Here is a 25,820-nt window from a genome sequence, read left to right as displayed (position 1 = left end):
CAAGGTAATCTTTATAATAAAACTCCAAATCAGGTTTATACCATGAACTAATCACTTATTTTGCTTACAAAAATATAAATTGTAATAAATAAGTAGCTTGGCCCCAGTTCAGCAAATTACTTAAGCAGCTACCTATCTTTAAATATGTGATTAGTTGTAATAAACCATGGGATTTGGGGTGGGGGGGGAGAATCACACTGCCCAGACTTATGGTTTTTGATGTTTTGGTTTTTGTAAAGTGGCAGCCCAATGAAGTCAATAGAACTACTCAGTGTACACAATCTGGGGATGTGATCCTCCTAGAGTGAGTTGATAGATTTGGTCTAGTGGGCTCACTCTAGCTTTCTGAAAATAGCAGTGTAAACAGTTTTGAAGTTACAGCTCAGGCTGGAGCTCAGGCTCTGAAGTCTAGTAAGGGGGGCGGGGGAAATGTGCTTCTGATCCCTACCACTAGCTTGAGCTGCAACTTCAAAGCACTGTTTACACAACTATTTTTAGAGCATTAACCCAAATGTGTTGACCTGGGATGGGAGGCTTGTCTGCTTGGGTTGTGTGGACATACCCTCAGGTATTTAAAGTTAAGTACATGTATAAGTACCTTGCTGAATCAGAGCCTATATTGACAGACCACAATGGTGGAGGTACTGTTAAAAAAGTTAAGGTCAATGTTTTATTAAATGGCATCAGATTTTGTGTGTTTACATGTCAGAAGGTGACACTGGCCCTTTAACAAGAAAGAGGCCAGTTCACCTGTGACTGGTGAGTTGACAAGATCAGGAAGATCCAGTGGAACTACATCATGGATGAGACTTGAGATAAGTCTATTCCTCAATGACTATTTTGAAAAGTCATAGGGAATTTGGGAAGTCCTGGCCATATCTACGTGCATTAAGTGAAATGGTTTGAGAATGTGTCTCATTTTGGGGTATGTCTAATGTATCCCATGGAGATGTTTGGAAACTTAAAGGAGGGGGGGGTGGGAGTAGAGGCTTTTCCGTGAGATAAGCAGGACTTGTTTAATTTTGCTTTTGAGAGGGGCAGTTATGTAACAAGGTAGCGGCTCCTTTAATGAAATCAAGTCAAACTCTCCTGTTGTAGTCCAGATGTGCCTTAGTTTGGTGTAATGAGGAGAGCAGGGAAATTTTAACCTTGGTGGGTATGTCCCAGTATATGCCCCTGGGAGATATAACTGATAGCCCAAACACCACATGAAGTTTAGATCAAGAGAAATCAGGGCCCACAGCCCAAAGGGAGAGAGTTCAGAACCACATTCCAAAGAGAAAGGGTCCAGAGTCCCAAGACACAGAGAACTCAAGAGCAGACAGAGCTGAAAGCCAATAGGGAGGGGAGAAGCATCCCAGCTAGACTGGTTGGGATGACGTGTTTTGAGAGATGCCAGAGACATACTTGGCGTGCTGATGGATTGTTGGGAATTGAAAGACTGTATGTAATGCTTGGACTGTGGTGGAGAATTCTTCATGAAGATTGTGGGACTCATAATAAACTAACTCTGCAAAAGGGTGACTTAAATGCTCAGAAAGCTGTACTGGAATTACTGGTACCAATGAAGTGAAAACTGAGGAAGGGGCACTGGTCATGCAGCAACATGGTGCTGGAAGGGATGCTGTATGATATAAGGTGGAGATTGTGGACAGGTGATTGACTACTAGAAGAGGGGAACTATGAGTGCCCAAAACAACAAAATCGAGGCAGCGAGTTGCTTGCATAGCCACCGTGAGGACATGAGGGAGTGCCCTGGAGGTGGCTGCCCTATGACACCAATTTAAGAGAGCTTGGCCCTGATTTTTAGAGGTGCTGTGCACCCACAACTTTAACTGAAGTGAATGGAAGATGGTGCTCAACCTCTCTGAAAATCAATCCAAAGGTGTCAGAAGGTAGGCAACTAAAAATTAAGGCACTCAAAATCCGTTTTGCCAAGTTTTCAACAGTGACCTAAGATTTCCCTGTATCTCTTCTGCAAATACTACTTCTCAATTCATTTATTTCACCTATCTTAACCACTACTTTTCTTGACTCCAAGAATTTTTTTAAAGTAAACAAGAATTATTCAAAGCAAAGCAATTTATATGTTTTATTTGTTTATCTATTTAGGTACTTATTGCTATCATGGTAGTAACGAAGGACAAGATTTGCAAAGGTATTTAGACACCTAGTGATGCAGACAGGCACTTAATGGGATTTTTAAAAATACCCAAGCAGGTTAGGCAGTGAACTCCCTTGAAATCATGAAAATCAACAAGAGTTAGGAACCTAACATACTTAGGTATTTTCAATATGTACCGCTCCTTAGATTCTGAAATACCTTTGAAAATCTGATCCTGAAAGCCTAATAATTTGCTCTCCTTGAAAACAATGCTCTCCCAATCAATAATGCTGAATAGAGAGTCCATGAAAAATTTTGAAAGATTTAAGCTTGGAAATAATTCTATTCATATACACCACTATTCATAAATCAATGTACTAGGATCATACCTGGTTTCCTAATGGTTCTTTGCTGACACAATTGCAATTCAAATTATATAAGCTGGCTCTTACGAAGATTTATGATAGGCAAGGTCTTTTTTTAATCATTGCTACAAAGATGATATCCAAGAGGGACAAAACAGGCCTAATCTATTCCTGCTGCACTAACCTGAAAGATTTTAAATTTAACTGAATGTGTCAGAGAAAATGTATTAATAAATTCACCTCTTGAGAAGATGAATAAATTGGTAAAACCAAAATTATGCAGACAGGAAGAATGGCATTTCCAAAAGATTACCATTTTAAAAAAAAAATTAGGAGTAGCTCCACTGTGCCAGTATGCTTCAAAGTCTAGTTATTTACTATGAGGCAAAAAATTGAGGCAAGGGTCCCATTTTCAGGGTGCATGGTTGAGAATTATCTTAGTAGGTGGCAGCACAAAGGTTGCAGAAGGGTCCCAGTTCCATACAACAGTATGAAAGGAAGCAGGTCATATTTTGAAAATGCCCAAGAAGATAGAATTGTCAACTCAGCAGACTTATGTTTAAAACTCCTTCATTAACAGAATTGGTGGCAATGTTTTCCTCACCATCTGTTGAGCTTGACAGTAATTTCAGCTTCCAGAATCTGATATTGCTCAGAGAAATGAAAGTATAAATGCACAATTTTATTCCCTTTGAGGCAAATCCAGTCCTTTCCTCCTTTGCTGCAGAGCCCCTTGACAGTGGGCCCACTGCAGTCCCGATACATGAGCGGTCATAGTGTTACATAGTTTAAAGCCAGAAGGGACCACCAGATCATTTAGTCTGAGCTTCTGTATATCACAGGCCACTAACATTACCCAGCCACCTCTATACCAAGTCTAAGAACCAAAATGAGACCAGCCCTCAGTATTAGCATTACAGCCCTCAGAAGACAGAGTATAGGAAAGACTGAGGTGCACCAATGCCTTTGGCCCCTGCAATGGCATGGAACTGGTTAAATGATGATGAGGAGGATTGATGATGTGGCTGGATGAGAGGTATCCATGTAGAGGCTCCCTGCATGGTAATATTCAAGGTATAAGAAAACTTGGAGTTGCACAGATCGTTCTGTTGCCTGGATGGGCATATAATGGCTCTCAGAGGGTACTCCAGGCATTAGTTTTGGGAAGCCTGTGATGTGCCTATACAGCCTGAGAAACAGAATTACTCTTTCCAGTCCCCTATGCATCTTCCCAGTGAATGACCAAACCACAGAACAACCTGGAGCAAGAGGAAGGAGAGCTATCTTGCTTGGACGACAACAGAAGATATACATCCTTAGAATCAAAGCTTGATTTGATGGAAAATAAATAATGTGATCACTTTCTTTGAGAAGATAACTGATTTATAAGACAAAGGAAATGCAATAGATCTAATCTACCTGGATTTCTTAAAGCATTAGATATAGATCCACATAGATTGGAGAAGACCAGGATTAATATGAGAATAGAAAGTTGGTTAAGGAATTACTTGAAGGGGAGACTATGCGCTTTTTTGCTATAAACTGGGGATTGATCAATATGAAGTAACAGAGAAGGAGAAAGATGTGGGTGTACTGGTCGATCACAGGATGACTATGAGCCTCTAAAGAGATGTAGCTGTGAAAAAGGCTAATGCAATCGTAGGCTGCAACAGGAGAGATATTTCCAGGAGAGATAGAGAAGTGTTATTACTCTCCTACAAAGCACTGATGAGACTTCATCTGTGTGCAGTCCTGGTCTCCCATGTTTAAGAAAGATGAATTCAGACTGGAACAGGTGCAGAGAAGAGCTACTAGGATGATCCTTGAAATGGAGGGGAGATATGATTGCTCTCTATATGAGTACCAGAGAGAGATAAATACCAGTGAGGGAGAAGAGTTATTTAATTTAAGGTCCAATGTTGGAAAAATGAGAAAATGGCTATAAACTGGCCATGAAGAAGTTTATGCTTGAAGTTAAAGGAAGGTTTCTAACCACCAGAGGAACAAAGTTCAGGAACAGTCTTCCAAGGGGAATAATGGGGGGGGACCCTAATTTGTTTCAAGACTGAGTTTGACAATTTTATGGAGGGGATGGTATGACAAGGTTGCCTATAACTGCATATGGCTCATCCATAACTGCTATTAGCAAATAGCTCCAGTGTCTAGAGATGGGACATTAAAGGGGGAGGGCTCTGAGTTACTACAGAGAATTCTTTCCCAGGTGTCTGGCTGATGGGTCTCTTCCAGAAGTGCATTAAATGAAAATTATTAACATCTGTCACATGATACAGTCTTCCTCTCATCTCCTCAGGCGAAGACTTGTACATGTAGTGTAGTGTTTTGGTAGGTTTGGTACATGTTGCCATGTATTCATGTAAGAGAAAGGAAAGCTGAAAAAGTATGCTTTATACTTGGAGCCAGAAGTGGTGAGGATTGTGATGGTCCTTACTCCCTGTGGGAGTTCATTCCACAGTCTCAAACTGAGCAAATAAAGCTCTGTCTCCTGCCAAATCAGTTTTACCCCTGTGACAGACTTCACACAATATCCTTAATTTTTTCACCTAATTTAACTGTCACAACTGAACATTTGCGCATTCATTCACCAACTCTTCTAAATGTAACAGAATTGGGGATAACACAATTATTTCTTTGTTCTAGGCATAGGAAAATACTGTTATATCAGAGATGTTGTTAAAAGTTGACTTTGTAACAGTAACCTTGGTTTCACTAGGCAGCTCATGTTGAACAGTGCAGATGTTAACACTCCATGCATAATTTTGGTTTTATTTTAGGTGTATTGAACCACTTGTGAAGAATCTAGAACATGAAATTGTCAAGCTGCCCTACGGGGACCAATTAGCTCCCCTTTTACTCAATCTGATATTTGTGCTTATATTAGTATTTGTAGAGATTTTTATTTGGTAAGTACAGGTTTCTTGCCTTATTCTTTGTGACTTGTATTTTTTCTGTCTCCATAACCCTGAAGGATTCTGTAACATAAGGGCACGGTAACAGGGTGACACCAGTCCTTTAAGAAGGAGCAGCGCCAAAGTACATTTGCTGCATCAATTTATCCAGAGTAGGCTTTGTAAGAAGATGTCCGGGCTTTGAGGGGGAGGAGACAATGAGGAAAACTGGATGAGTCAGAGCTAGGAAGCCACAAAAATCAGAGGGAGGGGAAGCAGTGAGTCTGAAACGTAAAGGGGCTTATAGCCCAGGGTGAGCTGAGGAACCGTTTGTTTGTTTTGTTTAAATTTGGCATAAAACTGCCTAAAAGAAACTGTAGGTATAGCAGTAGATCATGTGGGAGCTGCGGAGAAGCCCTGCCCTGTTAACAGAAGCTATGATTCTATGAGTACTATAAAAAGAGACAGTACTCTGGTTTGGATATCTGTGTCATGCAAGGAGACAGGTTATTAGAACACAGCTAATATCTGATTGATTTATTTACTTTTGTTTTAGCTCGACATGATTCTTATCATAAGGCATTAAGATAAGCTGTTCTAGTATTTTATTTGGTCTCATGTCCAACCGGTTGAAGTTTATGACGAAAAATAATGCAAAATGAAATAATCAGAAGTAGCATTTTGCTTGGTAACAAAATAAAATGTTTCAGGAGCTATTGGTGTTCCTACAGACAAATTGGCTTTATTAGTATGGTTACAAAACCCAATCTTGTTTATTTTGGGAGTATGTATTTGAGGCACTTGTCGAATAATCATTATTCAATAATGATTCAATAAAATGTGGTACACATGGCGCTGTCTTAGGAGTGACACGTAAAATAAGTATTTTAATAGGATGATAGATAATTTGTAGAGAGATGTTTCCATTCTGGAATCCTTTAGAAGTTCCTTGATTGGTGATCAAACTAATGAGTTCAAAGACAACACAATTTAGATGGGAAGATGAAAGTAAATAAAGTATAAGTTGATGGATCAAAGTAAAATTCTGCCTTTGGTTTATTTTCTTTGTTCTAGCTATATTTTGGAAACTTTGCTGAACAGCCAAAGGTATCCTCATTTTTCTAAAGTTCATCAGAAATATCTTGTGTTAAAACAATTAGAACTAATACAACTTAGAACTAAACACGAACTAGACAAAATCACCTGGTTTTAGATTTAATTAAAACCCCCAAACATGAACCAGATCTGCTGAGTTTCCAAATTTCGGCCAAGATTTAGATATGCTTTGGCACAGCATTGAGCAAACGGGAGCCAATTTATGGCTCCTGGTAGAAAAATCATGCAAAATTTAGAATTGATTTTCAATTTCAGTTATAACAAAGAAAATGCACATCAATTGTAATATCGTAACCTCAGTCACATAATCTGTGAGAAACTCTCAAAAAATATATTTTGTACCACAGAAGGAAGAGAAAGGAAAATAAAATGAGACCTCCCTACAGAGGCTGAATCTCCCTCCTCCTATTTTAAAATCTTATTTATCTACTTCAATTTAAATAACTGAAGAATTTCCAAGGTTCTAGGTGCCCTAACACATCATTAACAATACAATTATAGCTGCATTCAAATAACCAGTTTTTGTTACCAATTCAGCAGGCAACCAGTTCAGCAGGAGTTCAGCCAGCCACCTACAAATGCTCCCTTCTGCTCCTTCATTGGTAAGAGAAGCATACCTCCAGCCTTTTGAAGAAACCCTATGAAACTGAAGTCTTTTGCAGTATGCCAGGAAAGTTACCAAATTCTAGTGCAGCAGGCTTAGCTGGTGAGCTAGCTTTGCTGAATTTGGCACAATGTTTTGAAATGTATTATTCCAAATAGTTGAGATTCTATAAGAGTCTCACACGTACTTGGAGAGTCAAAAAGGGGAAGAAAAAGTGAGGACCTCTGGGCTAGAAGAAAGTGAATGACTCATGTTAGCAGGTGGCAGTGACAGACCTGAAATGTGAGATCCCAAAACTGAACTATAAATACTAAAGTCTGAAGTATCTGGACATTAGAGGTTGACAAGCCTCATAATAAACCAACAAAAACAAGGACTGAATAAGAATTAATAATCAGAACCAAGACCACACTATTCAAGAGGTTAGGATAAAAGATCTAGATCTAAACCACCTTGGATTTTGTAAATCCAAACCTCAAGCAACAGAGCTTTTGAAAACTAAAATGACACCCATCTACATTGGATATATGCAGCTAATTTTAAAACATCGCATGAAAAGCAAAGTTTTTGAAATGACTTTGGGTCTCTTGAAAACATAGGTTTAATGTAGATGACAAGTGCTATTACTGCTTTGAATCACATCATTTTAGATGACAAATTAGAAGATGTATGCTTTAATTAAAGTAAAATGAAATATGATATTCATTATCACAGGCTCAGGAAGCATTAAAATATGCAAGGAAATAATTTCTATATAATAACTAATGCATTTTTGGTCTATAATTGCAAGCCAGTTCATGTTTATGAAATTGTGAATAAACATGGAAATCTCAAACTGAAGCAATGGGAACTACATTAAAGTTCATCAATCTTAACTGACTACATGTAATGTCTAGAAAATATAAGCTCTGTATCAGTTTTAACTCAAGTCCCATTAGAGAACAGTCTCATTGCATATTACCTAATTGGTACCTACTAATATGACAAAAGCTATGATTCTTACACAGGTCATTTCAAAAAGCGTGATGAACTTCCCACTTTACTCTTGTAGAAGAACTGAGAGTCTCAACAGCATATCTGTCTGGAGCAATCAGTTTGCTAGTCACATGTCTATGTTGCTTCAAAGATTTTTTTTTTTTAATATGGCCATGACAATCATCTTCAATAATCTCTATATATTTTACTTATAAATAAAATATATACACACACACACTATTTTATATATATATATATATATATATATATAGTGTGTCTGTGTCTAAAATTGTTTCTGACTCAGTCAACAGATCAAGCTTGAGAGATTACTTTTGTATTTAAATTTAAGGCTTAGACAGCTATTGGCCAATTTTATCATGATAGTGTAGCCACTGACTGATTGCAGTTAACTCTGCTCTCTGTGTAGCCATTTGCACACTTAAAGGGCACGTTTAATCTGCTGCTAGTGAGTATCACTCCCATCGACTATGAACAACATCAATTCCATTTATTTTGTGCTTATGGTCTAATACCAATCTCAATCTGTATAAAAAAGTCATTTATCAATGGGATGTCAATGCAAATTCTGCTATGGAAGAAAAACAGTATGTAGCCCTTAAAGAGTACTATAGATAATCTTCATTTTAAAGGCAAAAGACTATATTTTGCCTTAGTTATATCCCTGCAACATCTTCAACTTCAGGGATAGTGATTGGGTGCAACTGAGGGCAGTATTTGCATCATGCTATATGGTATAATTAATAAATTATTGCTCTTTCAAATGCTCTGCACGTCATACTGCAATTGAAAGACATACTTGTTCAGTGAAAGACCACCCACCACTGTGGCACTGGATTAAAGCAGAAATCATTGAAGAATATGTTATGACACCAGCAAGCTATGTTCCTTGAGAAGTGCATTCAGTATCCATGAGCAATATCAATAGTAGATCATAATGATGGCTGCCCTGCTTCACATAAAAATTCCTACTATATTCCTTAAATGGCATACTGCTTATTTAAGTAGGTTCTCACTACTGTCTTAGGGTATGTCTACACTGCAATTAAAAACCTGCAGCTGGCGCATGCCAGCTGGCTTGGGCTAAAGGCTTGTTTAACTTCAGCATAGATAATCGGGCTTGCTTTGGAGCTAGGCTCTTGGACCCTGTTTGGTGGGAGCATCCCAGAGCTTAGGCTGCAGCCTGAGCCTAAATTCTATGCTGCAGTTAAAGAACCCCTTAGCCCAAATCAGCTTTAATGGGCCAGCTGCGGGTGTCTAATTGCAGTTTAGACATACCCTTAGACAACTGTTGATACATAGTGGGTAAAAAACTGAAAAATGAAAATTCACTACCCAAAATAAAACTTCATAACTCTGAAAAAATCTACTTAAAAACTTACACAAAGATTTTATTTTAATTTACATCAGTATTCTTTAAAGCATCTCAAGATCAGGAGGGAAAGTATTTGTGAAATGGGGAGAAATACTTAAGTTTACAAGTGTATATATTTTTATTTTCTGCTCCTATCTCTCATTGCTGGGTTTTCTTGTTTTGTTTTTTTTGCTTGAGGAAGCTCTGAATTTGATTATGAGTTTTCTACCTCCTTCACTCTGAAATACACAATCCTTCATATATTGTCTGAATGTAGTAGGCTTCGCATTTTATCACTATTTTTTCCCCTCTCCTGGCACCTGCTTTCTATCATCTCTCCACACAATCTCATTGCTGTCAGTTACCAGTGTGAAACAATGCTTAGGCAAGACTGAATCATAATTTTAAACAGAAACTCACAGTAGGAAAAGTTAATGATCACAACCAGGGGCTTCAATTCCATAAAATGAACTAAAGCTCAATGGAGGGTTTGAGTCCATGTGGTGGTGGATGCCCTCAACTCCTTTGAAATTAGTGTGGGAGAGGATATTCAGCTCTTCATAGGACTGATTTCTTCAGTAAGTTTGAAGTTCCTTAAACTTTATCTGTTTTTGTTTCCTGAATGTCACTAGAGAGCTGCTCAACAAACGAACAACTCCTAAGGAGCAACATGATATCAGAACCGAATGTTAGCATGAGAAAAAATGGTGCGGTATGTTGAATACAACCTAAGGCCATCTTGTGATCCTCCAAAGAACCAACTGCTAAAGAACCAAGTGTATTATTGGTATGATGATAACTAAGAAACCAACACCTTTTCCCAAATGTTACAGAAGCACAGTACCATATAACACTTCAATGCCAGATAAACCGTCCATAATGATACGAAATCAACAGAAGGGGGAAAATAGGAGGTATGCAAAACATCTAAACTATTGTAGAGAAATGTTTTCCCTTTCTCTTCTCTCTTCAAAACAAAGTCCTAAGCAAGTAAGTTCTTAGTCATGCACCTGATTTTTAGTTATACAAATAGTCCCATCTAAGCCAATGAATTTATTCACATGTTTAAGGACTACCTGAGGGCACAATTTTGCTATTTTGGCACACTCTGTGGAAAAATAAGGCCTTGATCTCCTGGGCATGCAGAGGCTGCTTTGGTGGAGTCTAACCTAAGTCTAACCTGTATGTCTTTGCAGCTTCAATGGTCAGTGACTACAAGGTGCCTATCTAGTCCCCATTTCCACCCTGACTCTATAGTGTGCTCTGTGCCCCCAGAGGAGAGGAAATGGAGCAGTCTCTGTGCTCCTCACAGCATAACCCCAATGTAGATTGCACAAAGATTACAGAAAAGCTATGCCCTCTCCAATCTAGTCCTAAACACACAAAAATCTGCTGGATCTAGCACTCTTTAGACTTTTCTTCTACAATACTGTTCAATTTTTTGCAGTACTATTGAATCTACCATTCAAAAGATGCAACATATCTGTTCTATTTTACTAAGGGCTGGTTAAAATGAGGATCAATTAGAGGGAAAGTACACAATGAAAAAGTAGCATCGCTCTCTTATGTCTCTCTTTTCAAGTCTTCAGCTTTTCATCTGGTTGATGGTGCCACAAAGGAGGCTCAATCAACATTTGAGATAACAAATTAACCAAATGTGGTATTAAGAGTTGTTGAAAGATGTGATCTCTATTTTTATTTGATACCACCTCATTTTTCCTACTTTTGATTTTTCAGTCTCTAGTTATTTGCCAGGCCCTTCCTCTCCAGCCCCCAGCATCTAATAAATTGGCAATGTAAGTCAGGGATTGATACATTAGTTTTGACTGAGGTCCTAAAAGATTTCTGAAATGAAAAGCCTCTCTGCATTTATTAGCAAAGAAACACAGAATTAATGACAAATAGTAAAACACACATGCTTTTAAATATATGTATATATAATATTTATGTATGTTCTTCCTTTCTAAACATTAATTTTACACTTAATTGTAGTGCTCATATTAGTGGAAACATTTTAATTAGCATTTAGGACTACCGGCCTCTCTCAGCAATGAAGAGTTAGCTTTCCCCTCAGATATAATCTCTCTATTTTTTACCAATTAAAAGGTTTTGTGGGTCTCCCCCCGTGCTTTTTTAGAAACACCTACAAAAGATTTCACAGTAACAAAGAACCCTCCCTATGCCATGGCATTTGCAAGGAGTGTGACTCTTTGGAACAATATTAATATTTATGAAGGAGAACAAATGATTAAATAAATAATTAAAATAAGAACCTTTTAAGCAACAGAACAAAAGTATTTTTTTCATATTACATTCTGATCTGTCTTAAAGCAAGATCTTCTAAAAAAGGATAACACTGTGACAAGAATTCTGACATTTCTATATTATTATTATTTTTTAAACAGTAACATGAAGAACAATACAAAAACTACCTCATAATTTTGATGTGAGCCTCTGGTGCAACCCTTTTTAGAATCTCTCTCTGTTCCAAAATGTCTTCTCTTTTGAAATCTTCTAAAAGAAAGAATAGAGCCTTTTGGTTTACACAATTTCCTTCTTATAGGTTTTAAATATTCAAGACATTTGTTTACAAAGAAGGCCTAGAGAAGTTGTGATACAGGAGGACCAGGAAGGAATAGTAGAGAGTTAGAGGGGAAATATATAAGCCCTAGGCTAATTAAGGCGTGGTTTCCTGTAGACTAGGGAGGGTTGCTACAGGTCAATTAGAGCACCTGTTGTCAATTAAGACCCTGTCAGGAACCTAATAAAACCCCTCTGCTTCAGGCAGTTAGGGGAAGAGGAGGAAGAAAAGAGGACTGGAGTGTGGAGGTGTGTTTTGAAAAACCAGAGAACTGATCTAGGAGACTCTCTTCCCCAGCATCTAAGGACTGAAGGTACCCCCCTGAAAGGGGAAAAGCATAAGAACCTGTAGGGGTTGAGAGGGGTTGGGGTTCAGAGTGAGGAGCAAACCCAGACCACTAACCTGCTTCCCTTCTCTACCACTTTCCTGGGCCATTAGTGGGGCCTTTGGGGCCCTAAGAGCATGGGCAATGGGTGGCATCTTAGCCCCCCACCAAGAAAAGTGCAGGACCCACCGTACTAACATTGGCTATCTTGTCACAAAGTCCAGAATGGCAGGAACTGGTTATATATAAACTGGACTTTATTGGGACTCCCATACTGTATACTACACTGTTAAGTTCCACATATATTTTTTTTTAAATGGTGCAGTAACAATCTATTTTGTAGATTTAAAAAAAATCTCCATACTTTTCATGCAGTTTAACTAACCAGCCCCATTTATGCTTTGTGGATTGGGGGGAAGCAGTAGACTTGGTATATCTGGACTGTAGTAAATCTCTTGATAGTGTCTCACAAGATCTTCCCCTAAACAAACAAGGGGAATGCAGCCTAGGTGGAACTACTATAAGGTTGGTGCATAACTTGTTGGAAAACCTTTCCCAGAGGGTAGTTATCAGTGGTTCACAGTCAAGCTGGAAGGGCATAATGAGTGGGGTCCCACAGGGATCAGTTCTGGGTCTGGTTCTGTTCAATATCTTCATCAATTATTTAGATAATGGCAAAGAGAGTGTACTTATAAAGTCTGCAGATGATACCAAGCTGGGAGAGGTTGCAAGTGCTTTGGAGGACAAGATTATAATTCAAAATGATCTGGAGTAAATAGGATGAAATTCAATAAGGACAAATGCAAAGTACTCCACTTAGGAAGAAACAAATCAGTTGCACACATATGAAATGGGAAATGACTGACTAGGAAGGAGTACTGTGGAAAGAGATCAGGGGGGTGATAGCTAACCACAAGCTAAATATGAGTCAACAGCGTAACACTGTTGCAAAAAACAAAACAAAAAACACATCATTCTGGGATGTATTACCAGGAGTGCTGTAAGCAAGACACAAGAAGTAATTCTTCTGCTCTACTCTGCACTGATTAGGCCTCAACTGGAGTGTTGTGTCCAGTTCTGGGTGCCAAATTTCAGGAAATACATGGACAAATTGGAGAAAATCCATAGAAGAGCAACAAAAATGATTAAAGATCTAGAAAACATGACCTATGAGGGAAGATTCAAAAAGTTGGGCTTGTTTAGTCTGGCGAAGAGAAGACTGAGCGGGGATGTGATAAGTTGTCAAGTACATAAAAGATTGTTACAAGGAGGAGGGAGAAAAAAAATGTTCTTCTTAGCCACTGCTGCTAGGACAAGAAGCGATGGGCTTAAAGGGCAGCAAACGAGGTTTAAGCTGGACATTAGGAAAAACTTCCTAACTGTCAGGGTGGTTAAGCACTGAAATAAATTGCCACCCCTGCTCTGCCCCAGCCCTCCACCACTTCCCCAAAGCCCCCACCCTTGCTCCACCCCCACTCCCTTGAGGACTGCAGCAAGGCCAGGCCTGCACTCACTGGTGGCGAAAAGTGCAGCAACCCGGCCCCAGCCGCACTGCTGGTGAGTCCTGGGAGGCAGTTCCTCCCTTCCCCCCAAGCCATCTCTCTTCCCACCCATGGAGGCCTGGGGCCCCACACTCCCCACCCATCAGGGGGCTGTGTAGGGCTCCAGAATAGCAAGGGACGGCCCTGCTCCCCATTCATTGTATAGGAAGCCTACATGCCTCACTGCAGCTTTGTGGTTCACAGTGATTTTTCTAAGTGCCTATAAGTTAGGTGCTGTGATGCTAAGTGTTGCAACATCTAAGACTACACCTACACTGCACACCACTTTCAGGGGCATGTAGGGTAAATGTAGCTACATGCTGCAGTGAAAATCAAGCTGTGTCTATGCTGCAGTGTACAACTACATGTATCAGGAAAAGGCTCCAGCAGCTGGGAGGCAGTGGGACACTATACAGCTAAAGGTAGCAGTGTACAGGAAGGCAGGGCTTGGGCAAGTACAGAGTTTATAGGGTATGTACTGTAGTACACATGCACACCCTTCAGGCCTGTCTGCACTTGATATACCTAAGCCATGCCTTCCCATCTACACTGTTATTTATACCTGTGCTACGAGGGCTCCCCAAGTACGTACTCTACACTCTGCCAAAAGAAACATTCAGTGCAGATGTAGTCTGAGTCCCTTCCTGGGTCTGAACCTATAAGTCTAACCACACAGGAGTTTGATGACAGAAAAAATTTAGCTAACAAATTTTAGGAATTACACAATATTATCACCTTCTAATCTCATACTTTGGGTCCTTCTGGGGGCTAGAAGTAAGTATCCCACTAGACAGTTGAGCATCTCTCCTTTCCACTGGTGTAAAGCTCCTGATTTTAGCTATACAGGGTCACAATGTCAGACCTCATGGCTGTCACTGAACATTTCCCATCCTGTGCGACAGAACAAGGTAATTTTTAGGGGAAAATTCTATCTAATTTTGGGGACAGAAGGAAGTATTTCTTTGGCAGGATTATATGAAGAAAAGGGGCTGGCACCAATCCAAGTCTTAAAATGTTAGGATCTGTTTGGCTAGATGGATTAGTGGGCACAGTACAGTTGAGATTCATAAAGGTAGGATAAATGCAATTTATCACAAGGCTCTGAGATTATCACCTCCCAGTGATAAATATCTGCTGAATTGCATAATCATGTGATAAACTGCAAAGTTGCCTTAGAAGCTTAAAGCAGTAGCAATAAAATCTCACCGAACAATGTTCCAGCTACAGCAGAGGATTTAAAGACTCTTCCAAAAGCACCCTTAATTGATGAGCCACTATCAGTAAGGTGACTTAAATTTTGATGCAGAGCCAACATTGTGAGGTGAGTATTTGGGAAAAGGAGCCTTTTCTGTCCTTAAACATAGCTAAGCAGAGTTCACCATGGAGCACAAGAGCCTGCAAGCATGCCAGTTCTACTAACATACATCCTGAGGGAACAATCTCTGTGGTGTAGGATTGTCCTATTCTAAGCCAGATTCAGCTGGTAAGGGTAGGGTTTAGCCATTAGGATTCTGTTGATTTTTTGAAAAGATAGGTACCATGAAAGGACAACAGATGCTCTCTGCTGTCTGGAGTATATTACTGAGTTATAAAAATGAAAATGGAAGTTTATTGCCTGGTTCACTTGTGTGCATGCTGCAGTGACAGATTTTTTTTAAAAAATTCTCTGCCTACTGTACAGAAGAGAGTTGACTCTGTGGCCCTTAAAGTCAAACCAAAAAAAAAAAAGTAATGACAGACAATAATAAAATACTATTTTAAAAGGAGAATTCTTGTATAATGCAGACTTTCAAGAGGAAAAGAAATTTCCTCAAATACTCTAACTGCAAAGTATTCAGAAAGAAATCCTATCAGTTTCAAGCCTTGTCCATGGTATGCAAAAAGAGTACCTGTAAAACAGCCACTAGCACTTACAGTTGTAACAATATCTTAAGCACTAGTGTAGAGAGACTGGGGTGAAATCCTGGTGCCAGCTTAATGGATCCAAGATTTTACCCTATGTGCTTTTACCACAACATGGTACTAAAACCATCTGATATCTGTTTACACAAGCACTTTTGCTGGTTGACACTGTAGCCCAAAAGGTAAACATGTACCTGCATGTTTAAGTTAGGCTCCTGCATCTATTTTTACATACAAAAACAGAGCACATTCAACTCCCCTCAAAGTCAGTGCTACTTACACACATGCTTAAATGCTTTGGTGAATTGGGGCCTACAGTTATGGACTGCACATTTCAAAAAGAAGGGGTACATATTTCTACTACACTTTTGCCTCTTATTGTACAGTTACTTAATCATTTTTAAACTAAGTAAACCACTCAAAATTTTACTAAGATTAAATGTCTTGACAATTTCAAACTTTAGAACTAGGATGCATTTTAAACTGAAGCACAAAGATGCACACTAATTTATTATTTATCCTATTACATTTTCAGTATTTTTAATGTATATTTTGGGCTACAGTCTCATTTATTAAAAAATCCCCATTTTGCTGCTGTGGCAAAGGTCCTTAAAGTAAGTGTAAATTACTGTTCCACTCATTTTGAGGCCCTTTACATTGCCCTTGGACATTAATATAAATGAGATTCAGGCCCTTTAATTTGTTGTTGTGCAAACTTTTATCCATTTCAGGGGAAGAAACATCTAAATAAACTTAGTTTTGAAAAGCAGTATTTTTAAGCACTGACGTTTTCTGTACTTTGCTACTGAAACACATTTCCAAACCAGTCAAGAGGGAACTATCCTGTAGACTTGGTTATTAATATTTATGGACACATTCTGCTAAGGCCTATCTTACATTAGAAGAGCTACATAATTCTGTGAAAAATCCAGAATTAAATCCACATACACCATTAGCTGGAAGCAATTGGATGATCAACATCAGTCTGACCTGAGCACTAAATAAATAAAAATAACCCCTTGCTATTGAACTGACTGCAAACACTCACAATGGGAAAAGTAAGGATGGCAGTTTGCTCTTGTCAGGTTTCCCTCCCCACTCTGAACTCTAGGGTACAGATGTGGGGACCTGCATGAAAGACCCCCTAAAATTATTTCTACCAGCTTAGCGTAAAACTTCCCCAAGGCACAAACTTTTTGCACTTGGAGAGTATGCTGCCACCACCAAGTGATTTAACAAAGAATTAGGGAAGAGACCACTTGGAGTTTGGCTTCCCCCCCAGGCCTTACACCCCTTTCCTGGGGAGGCTTGAGAATAAACAAGATGAGCACAGACAAGCCTTGGGTTTTTAGGACCCTAAAAACCCATCAGATTCTTGAACAAAACAAAGATAAAAGAACTCTGCAGGATTGGAATGGAAGATAATCTCACAGGCAGTCAGATTCAAAACATAGAGCTCCCTCTAGGCAAAACCTTAAGTTACAAAAAGACACACAAACAGGAATACACATTCCCTCCAGCATAGCAAATTTCACAAGCCAAAAACAAAAAATGTATAGATTTAGTAAGTAATCTAGCTAGAAAATGCTTTAGGAGTTGGATTGCTTGCTTTCTTGATCTGTCCCCAGCAGAGGCATTCCACAGACAGACAAAGCCTTTCTTTCTCGCCTGCCCCCCCGCCCCAGATTTGAAAGTGTCTTGTCCCCTTATTGGTCATTTTGGTCAGGTGCGAGCCAGGTTACTTGAGCTTCTTAACCCTTTACCGGTAAGAGGATTTTGCCTCTGGCCAGGAGAAATTTTTATAGCACTGTATACAGAAAGGTGGTTACCGTTCCCTTTATTTTTATGACAGCTCTTCTGACTAGTCAGTATTCAACTTGACTTCAATGGACAGTGGCTTCATGCTTAAATAATCCAGGTTTTATGCAGTTTTGATTTTTTTGATAGTCAAGAAAACTAATCTTTATTTAAATATATATATTTTTGTGTAGTCGAGTAAAATTCAGTCAATTATTTATATGTATTTGATTAGTCAATAAACTGACCTGCCATCCAATCTTGTTGCAAGACTGACATTTTCAACATATTCTCGATATATTATTCTGAAAATATCAAACACTTACTACACACACATTAACCGTACTTTCTCATACAATACTGTAGTGCACCAGACTCAGTTTTACTAAATACACATTTCTTGGTGGACAGAAGTCCACAGCATAAAAACTGATATCACAACTGAAATCTTGGTTGGGAATTTCATTACTGGCATGTCTACATTAGGATAATTTACAAAAGACCCCACCTTAGCGTGATGGAATACACCCCTGTGTTCAGACCCTACACAGTACTGTAATTTTGTAAAAGGTATGCCTTGTGACATATCATTTGAAAACTCATAACTTGTTGAACAATAATACTATGGTAAGGTGCATGTAGCAACATTATATGTAAAGTTATGAACATAATCTGAAATGACTGAAGTAGATTTCCCAGATAAATCTGGGATTTAAACCAGTGATTTAAACTGGTGATTAAACCAGTTTCTCAAAGACAAAGGTAAAGCTGATGTCCCAGGCAGGTGTCAACAAAGCTAAAGGGCCATCACCTACCAAGTGGCCATTCTTCAGTAAGAAATGGGGGCAGGCACAAAGATCTGCATCTTAGCAAGGAAACAGCATGGAGTCTCCTTCCTCCAGCAGACTGCCTGTCTCCTGGCTCTCAGATAAAAATGCTTTTCAAAGAGGGACTAGAACACTATAAAAGGGAAGAGCAAACACCCACCTCTCTTGCCCTGATTATCTAATTCTTTTCACCTGAGAAGAAAAAGGAAATAGTCAATGGACTCTGGGGGAAGGGTCCTGACAAAGTTTCGTCAGCTGGAAGCATGTGGTAAGAAACTTTGCTTTGAATCTAATATAGTTTGTGAAACTAGGCACTAGAAAGCATTTTTTCTTATTTTCTTGTAAAAAATTGACTTTCATGTCTCATTGCTTATACTCAAAATCTCTTTTTGTAGTTAATTCGTTTTACTGTTTTATCTAATCCAGTGGAGTTACCCAGACACTTTAATTTAAACACATTGAAGTTGGTAAACTAGTATATATTATTCACTTAAAGGAACAACAGACTTAATATATTTGGACGGTCCAGGAGAGAGCTGGGCAGTACAAGACAAATTTCTGGGAGGAAATCCATGACTGGAATTGTGTTGGGGTCACCCTGCACTATAACCAAGGCTGGTGCACTCCAGAGTATAAACCGAGTGTGGCTGGCAGGCTTCAGTTAAACAGACATTCAGAGTGTTATTTGCTTGCTGGAAGGCTGTAAGTGAGCAGACCAAGTTGGAGCTAGTATCAGCAAGATATTATAAGTCATCCGAGGTTGCAGGGCAGGCGTTACATGGCCCCTCACTTGTCTGATTTGTACCCAGGTATGTCACATTTAGCTCATAATGGTTGAGAAGGAGCTGGATTAGACAAAGGTCCAGGAGCCAAACCCATTTTACAACTTCTACACTCACTGAACTTCCCGTGAGTGTCACTGACAGCATCCCAGTGCTTCTCTTTCTGCATTAGAATAGCCTTTTGTATAAAAATGCTGTGACATGCACAGAATAGCCAACCTGTGTATGACCCTAACAAAGAGGCATTGAAATGCAATCAAGACAATCTACTTGTATGTGAACTTAAAAGGTGTACTAGACCAGCAATAATCAATCCATTTATTTCTAATAATAGAAATCAAGGGTAGATGTCTGTATTTACTGATATGCTGATAAGTTTAAAAGTGTAACCAAATTAGCTTGTAATTCCCTTTCATGTCTTAATTGCCTTAATTATGTATGTAACTGTGTCCAGTTAACCTTAAGATCAAAGATGTGAGACATTGTAGGAAACTAATATTATCTATGTTGTCTTCAGCTTAACTATCTAAGCTATAATGAAGGACTGGCTAATAGCCTTATGTGAATAAATGCAACTAGTTTACCTGTGCATGCATAGGAAATAGAAGATTAGTTTCAAAGCAAAGATCTGCATTGCCTATTCTTTCTTGGGTGAGGCCCTCCTGTGACATTACTGTGAGGAGGCTTGTCAGCTTGCTATGGAGCTCTAAAGGAAAGCCCTGGGCCTGATCTTTTCATCTCAGGTCTGCTTAAACTTTAACAGGGGAGATCTAAGCCATAAGACTGACATCTCCAGATAGGCAGTTCAGGCATCTATCGGAATATAACCCTTTGAACTGATTCCAGAGAGACTTTTACAAATCAGCAGCCTCACCATCTCTGCCATGAAAGTGACACATAAGGACTTTACATATATGTATATGTAAATTGACCTCGTAATAACCATACATAACTCTCTTCTTTCTTTTTCCTTTTATTAATAAATCTTACATTTAGCTATTAAGGATTGGCCATAAGTGTGTATTTGGGTAAGATTTGAAATATTCATAGACCTGGGGAGTAATGTGTCTGATCCTTTGGGATTGGAAGAACTTGATATATGGTGAATAGGGTTTTAATAACCTCTCACTATATTAGTCTTAGCTGTCTAGATGGGAGCCAAGAGCTGGAATGCCTAAAGTAGATTGGTTTTGGCTTCTTGTTTACCAATGTGGTATTACGAAAGCTATTTTGTCACTGGGTTGGTGAATCTAATTATAGAACAAACTATCAGTTTGAGGGTTTGTTTGCCCTATTTCTTGCAGTGGGTCCCAAGTGTGGCATTCTCAGTGTGGCCCCTCTAGGCACCTGGTCACAAATGAATATATTCAAATTCTACAAAGTGAATTTGTAAGAGTCATAGTACAAAATACAGCACCTACCTTCCAAAGATCTTAAATCACTTTGCAAATAGTAATAAGTTACTCTCCACAACAAGGTAGGTATTAACAATATATAGCATCTATAGAACATGATTAAGTGTCACACTGTACCATTTACAGAAGAGTGAAACTGAACACACAAATGTTGATTTCCTATTCTGAGCTTTAACTAGTGCACCATGCTTTCATTCTAGGCCATCTTACATTTTGCTTGTGCCCAGAAAAGGGAAAATTAATACTGAGCAATTTACAAGGGAGCAATGTGTTTTTAAAAGACATCTGTTCTTACCCATATCCCTGAAACAGTCCTATTCCCTTATCTTTCCATATCAGAATAAGTTTTCTTTTCTCACCAAATTTCTTTTAAGACATGTTTTCAAAAACCAGCAATTTTTCCTTTCATTTTCAATTTAGATATGTAGAAAGGCAGATACTTTAATTGGAGTTCAGAAAACAGTTAAAGCTTGTTAAACAGATTTATTCTGCATGAAGCAATACATATATAAAGAAAACATAGGAATGTTTACCTGTAAACTATTTTTGTATCTGACCGTAACTATAACATTCATGTTCTTTTGTATCACACAAGTGGCAAGGCAAAGTTTATAAAAATTGCATTATTTTTTTTGGTGGGGGGGACTCTATGTTCCAAATTAAGCAACCTCATTGTATTCAGAATAAAAGAGAAGGCTTAAGATGAGCTGGAAGTCCTGTCTACTGATGCATGCATATCAATCTGCTAACATCTGAAGGAATGTAAGGAAAACTATACTTTGGACTTGCATCTCTCCTCAGCAGAAGATAACCCTCTCTCCATCAAAGACAAGGCTACTGCATGAGAGAAATTGTCCTTGACATTCAATGGACATTGAAACCCTTCCGCATCCTGGAAAGCACAGACTCTGAACAAGATTTAGGGGTCATAGTAGATAATCAATTGAGCATGAACTTATGGTGTGATTCTGGAGCTAGGAGGGTGAATGCAATCTTTGGATAGATTAGCAGGGGAATATCCAGTAGGAATAGGGAGGTAGTATTACCTCTGTAGTGAGTCCATTACCAGAATTATATGTCCTGTTTGTCTATCCACACTGCCTCCCCTCCCCTCCCCCCCAAAAAAACTGAAAAATTGGATGGTTGAGACAATAGCTACAGGAATGATTAGAGGTCTGGAAAACATGTGATAGTGTCAGACATAAGACCAATCTATTTTGCTTTTCCAAGGAAAGTTTAAGCAGTGACTTTGCCAGAGTCTACACTTGGAACAGATTTCTGATAGTTGACAGCTCTTTAATGTGGCAGAAACAGGCATAATAAATCCAGTGATTGGAAACCGAAGCAAGACAAATTCAGATTAGAAACAAGGTGCACATTTTTGTCAGTGCAAGTAATTAACCAATAGAACAGTTACCTAGGGACATGGTTGTTTCTGTATCAGCTTTTAGCTGCATTTATTCTTTCTAAAAGATAGCTCAAATAGAATTTATGGGCTTGATCCAGAAATTATTGGATTAAGTTCTTTTGGCCTCTATTCAGGTTAGACTAGATGAGTATAATTAACCCTTGTGGCCTGAAAATCTATAGTTCAGTAGCATTTAAAAATATAAGCATTAATTCAAAGTGTTAGGAGTGCTAGTGACAATGTAGGATTCAGGCCTGTATATTCATCTGAGATAGAATTTTGGGTCGTCTTTGCCCATTTGAATATTTTTATATACTTGTATCATTACTAATATGTGTGAACAAAGACACGGTATGTTGCGTCTGCATAGCCAGATAGGTTTGTTAGTATAATGGGAACATATAGTAACAGTTAAATTGTACTGGGCATGGTGGGGGTATAATGTACAAGCACACACTCGTACTGCCTCAACTTCTCTCTCAAGGCAAGGTTAAGCAACCAGTTGGGAGGGGCAAGGGCAATGGGGTGTGGAGGTATAAAACACTAAAGCCAAATAAATGCCTCTCCCTGATCATGGGATACAAAAGAGATAGGTTGAAGACCCCAGACTCATGACCCCCTAAAATGGAACATGACCATAAATTGTAAGAGATGGGACCAGGGGCATGTATTACAGGTATATGTATGCTTGCTAAGGAGGCGGGTGGATGGGACACTGTTAAACAAGGCTCTGCAGCATGAGAGCTATGGTATGTTTGCTTGAAACTAACCTCAATAAACATTGCATTGCGTCCACTTTGGACTTCTGGTCTTCTGCTTTCTGTCTGCATGACAAGAACCAGGGGAGGGGGTGAAGGGAAAGCCCTCTAACACAAAGACTTAAGACAGTACCTTGGCATTCCTCCTATTCAAGAGGCTCACAAATAGAGGAAAGAAAATAAAACACGGCTAAAGAGTTTACAAAGGGCTGGACTCAGGATCCAGATGAAACCTCAAAGTAAATTCTCATGTCAGAAAATGGGCCACTAAATTTGAGAATCTACTGGGTAAGGTGAAATTATCCCCAAAGGGCCCCAAAGCCTGGACTCAAAGATGCATCTCCTGAAGGCCAGTCTCCTACTATCTGAGGAGATAATTGTTTTATCTTGAAGATGCTCTGAAGATGTTAAGAAAACATGGAGTAGATAGAAGAGGTAATTACCTTTGCTGCTTCCTTTACTCAAAGGAAAAGCTCAAAAAATCTCTGGAAGATAGGGGTTTTACTTGTCGTCTCTGGGTAGTCCTTAGAATATTTTTCTACCATATTGATCTGTTTTCCTCCAGGATATTTCAGCTGGAGAAAGTTTGTTCAGTGCCTTGGACATTTGGTTCAAGGACTTCTACAAAGCCCAATCTTTGAAAGTGTGGGGTTGATCAACCAATATGGGGTTGATTCTTATTACAGGCTGTCAGTCAGTGCATTCTGACTAGTTATGCATTACTATTGGGGACTTGCCCATAATCAGCATATTAATTTCAATAAGGACCTTTGATCCTATCTAAACAGGAACTTCAAAAACCAAAAACTTACACAATGCACACACTATTCTACTAGCATAAATTTAAGCGTGCCAGGCTCAAGGGATGTTTTAAAAGCAGAGTTTGACTGTTCTACAAGGAATTTGAAAACTTGAATTATTTCTGTAATTTTCCTATTTTTTTAAATGTCTGAAACCATATTCAACTTTAACACTTAAACACAGACATGATTATGCACTGTAGCAAGGACTGGATCCGATCTACTCCCAGTCTGCATATGGTAGTGTCCTACCCATCCAGATCTCCCTTGTTCTATGTGGAGGTGCTTCGAGCCTTCTCTAACAGTCCTCAAGTGGACCCAGCTGGGATCATCTGGGGCCTGCATTGGAAAAGAGGGAGGAGGCTGTGCAGGATGGGACCACACTTTGTTGTTCTCCTTCTCCACACTCCCCATTCACTTGTGCACCTTACTAAGAAAAAGGGGCCACATTCCCAAACTGGATTACCTTTTTCACATAGCCCCTTCTAGAGTTCCTGCCATTCATGTTGCCAGAGTGTTAATACCAATGGGGGGAATACAGCCAATCACAAAGGTGGTCCTCACTTCCTGCAGACCCACCAGTTTTGAGGACAGAGCCTTACACGTTTATTACATGGCAGCAGGCTCAGCATCCCAGCTAAGATGAGAACTTCCATGAAGAGGTTTCCTCCCAAGAAAGCTCTCTTCCTTGAGTGCAGAAGAGGAAAATCTGGCCCATTATCACTAATACTCATTGTAACCAATTGTGTTTTATTAACCTCCCAATCTTCCTATTTATAGTGTTAGAAATATAAACAACAAGGGACAACTTCAGGCCTGGTGAAACCAAGTGAATTTGTCTGCTGGTAGCCAAATAGGTGTTTTTAGTTTTTTTTTTTTAAATTCTTGCCAATATTCTTGTTAGGAAACAACAAGAAAGTAAAGATCCTAAAACAACTTATTTGCAAATGAGGTAACAAAAGCTGACCCTACCATAAGATTAGTATGATCTGTGTTTCTGTGCAGCCGTATTACTTTTTATTAATTTACAAGGACAGATCTCAAAGAAAACAATAACTTAAGGAAAGCAGATGACATGGCTCAAGAACATTCTCAGTATGCCTTACAAGTTTTCCCTTTTACAGCTGCTGCTTACATTACATTCTTTGCTTCCACCTCTCCCAGTGCTTGACTCAAATCTGGCATGTAAGATGCCAAATTCTGAATGGCAATGCTCATCTTTTAGGTTAATTTGCAATGAATTATACAATATGTTAATTAAAATGGTTTAATGTTAGAGTAGACATTGCAACCTGTTTACTTAATTTTCTGAAAGGAAGGTAAATAGCAGCATCTGTTACACTGGAAACTATTGTTTAACGGGGACAAAACATGCAGGAAATGCAAGATGATGAACGTTGTATATTTGTGGTACAAAAGAGGAATTACTTTATTTAGCAAAACACTACAAGATTTACTTTTTAACTCCTGAATTAAATCTACAAATGAAGTTAAATTTTGCTCTCACCACTTCATTAATTTTGGTAATTCTGTCCTTTATTGAATTCCTTGAATATTGTTGTTTAATTCTGAATGCTCTGTAGAACTTGCTACTTAAACAAAATAACATAACATTAATGAATCTTAAAGGCCTACCATAAACTAGAAATTAAGACAGTTCTGTGCATTAAAGCCTCTCAGAAAGCATTGATAATGTTGAACACAACACAGAGCCATTCCTGACTATGTGAATTTGATAGTTACCACCAAGAAACCTGCTATACTTTATATAATCAGCAAACCAATGTATGAACAGCCCTTTTCTCCTTGCTACAATGTGCTGTTTATTCTCTAGCACCGTGGGAATTTGTGGACCAATTTTGTCATTATTTGCTAAAGCAGGATAAAGGGAAAATCATAAATAAGAAAAAATACTTTTAATGGACATTATTTAAATTAGATAGAGCAAAGGTATGTTAAAATGCCTGTGACTTAGTATCCTTTCACAATAATACTTAAGGACCCACACAGGGGTAGAAAGACTTTAACAATGTCAGGGAAATCACAGAAATTGATTGGAAGTCTAAATTTAATTATCTACATAGTTTTCATTAAAAAGAAAAGGAGTACTTGTGGCACCTTAGAGACTAACAAATTTATTTGAGCATAAGCTTTCGTGAGCTACAGCTCACTTCATCGGATGCATTGTGGAAAATGCAGCAGGGCGATTTATATACATGGAGAACATGAAACAATGGGTGTC

At 38.8% G+C, this 25,820-nt stretch overlaps 1 protein-coding gene across 7 annotated transcripts in view; it reads right to left on the bottom strand.

Annotated features, from left to right (window-relative positions):
- The window catches only part of CDH18 (cadherin 18), an 831,624-nt gene that overhangs the window by 506,626 nt on the left and 299,178 nt on the right, over nucleotides 1-25,820 (bottom strand). Inside the window, exon 4 of one of the 7 annotated variants that reach the window (XM_048839639.2) lies at nucleotides 11,875-11,956. The exons of 5 other annotated variants lie outside the window; for them this stretch is intronic. The gene's annotated coding sequence lies outside the window, so the exon portion shown is untranslated. The remainder of the gene's footprint in view (nucleotides 1-11,874; nucleotides 11,957-25,820) is intronic. One more of the 7 variants, XM_075125429.1, reaches the window with a different exon arrangement.

The sequence above is a fragment of the Caretta caretta genome, chromosome 2 (genome assembly GCF_965140235.1).
Source record: "Caretta caretta isolate rCarCar2 chromosome 2, rCarCar1.hap1, whole genome shotgun sequence".
Classification (NCBI taxonomy): domain Eukaryota; kingdom Metazoa; phylum Chordata; order Testudines; family Cheloniidae; genus Caretta; species Caretta caretta.
This window is presented reverse-complemented; position numbering and strand designations above follow the sequence as displayed.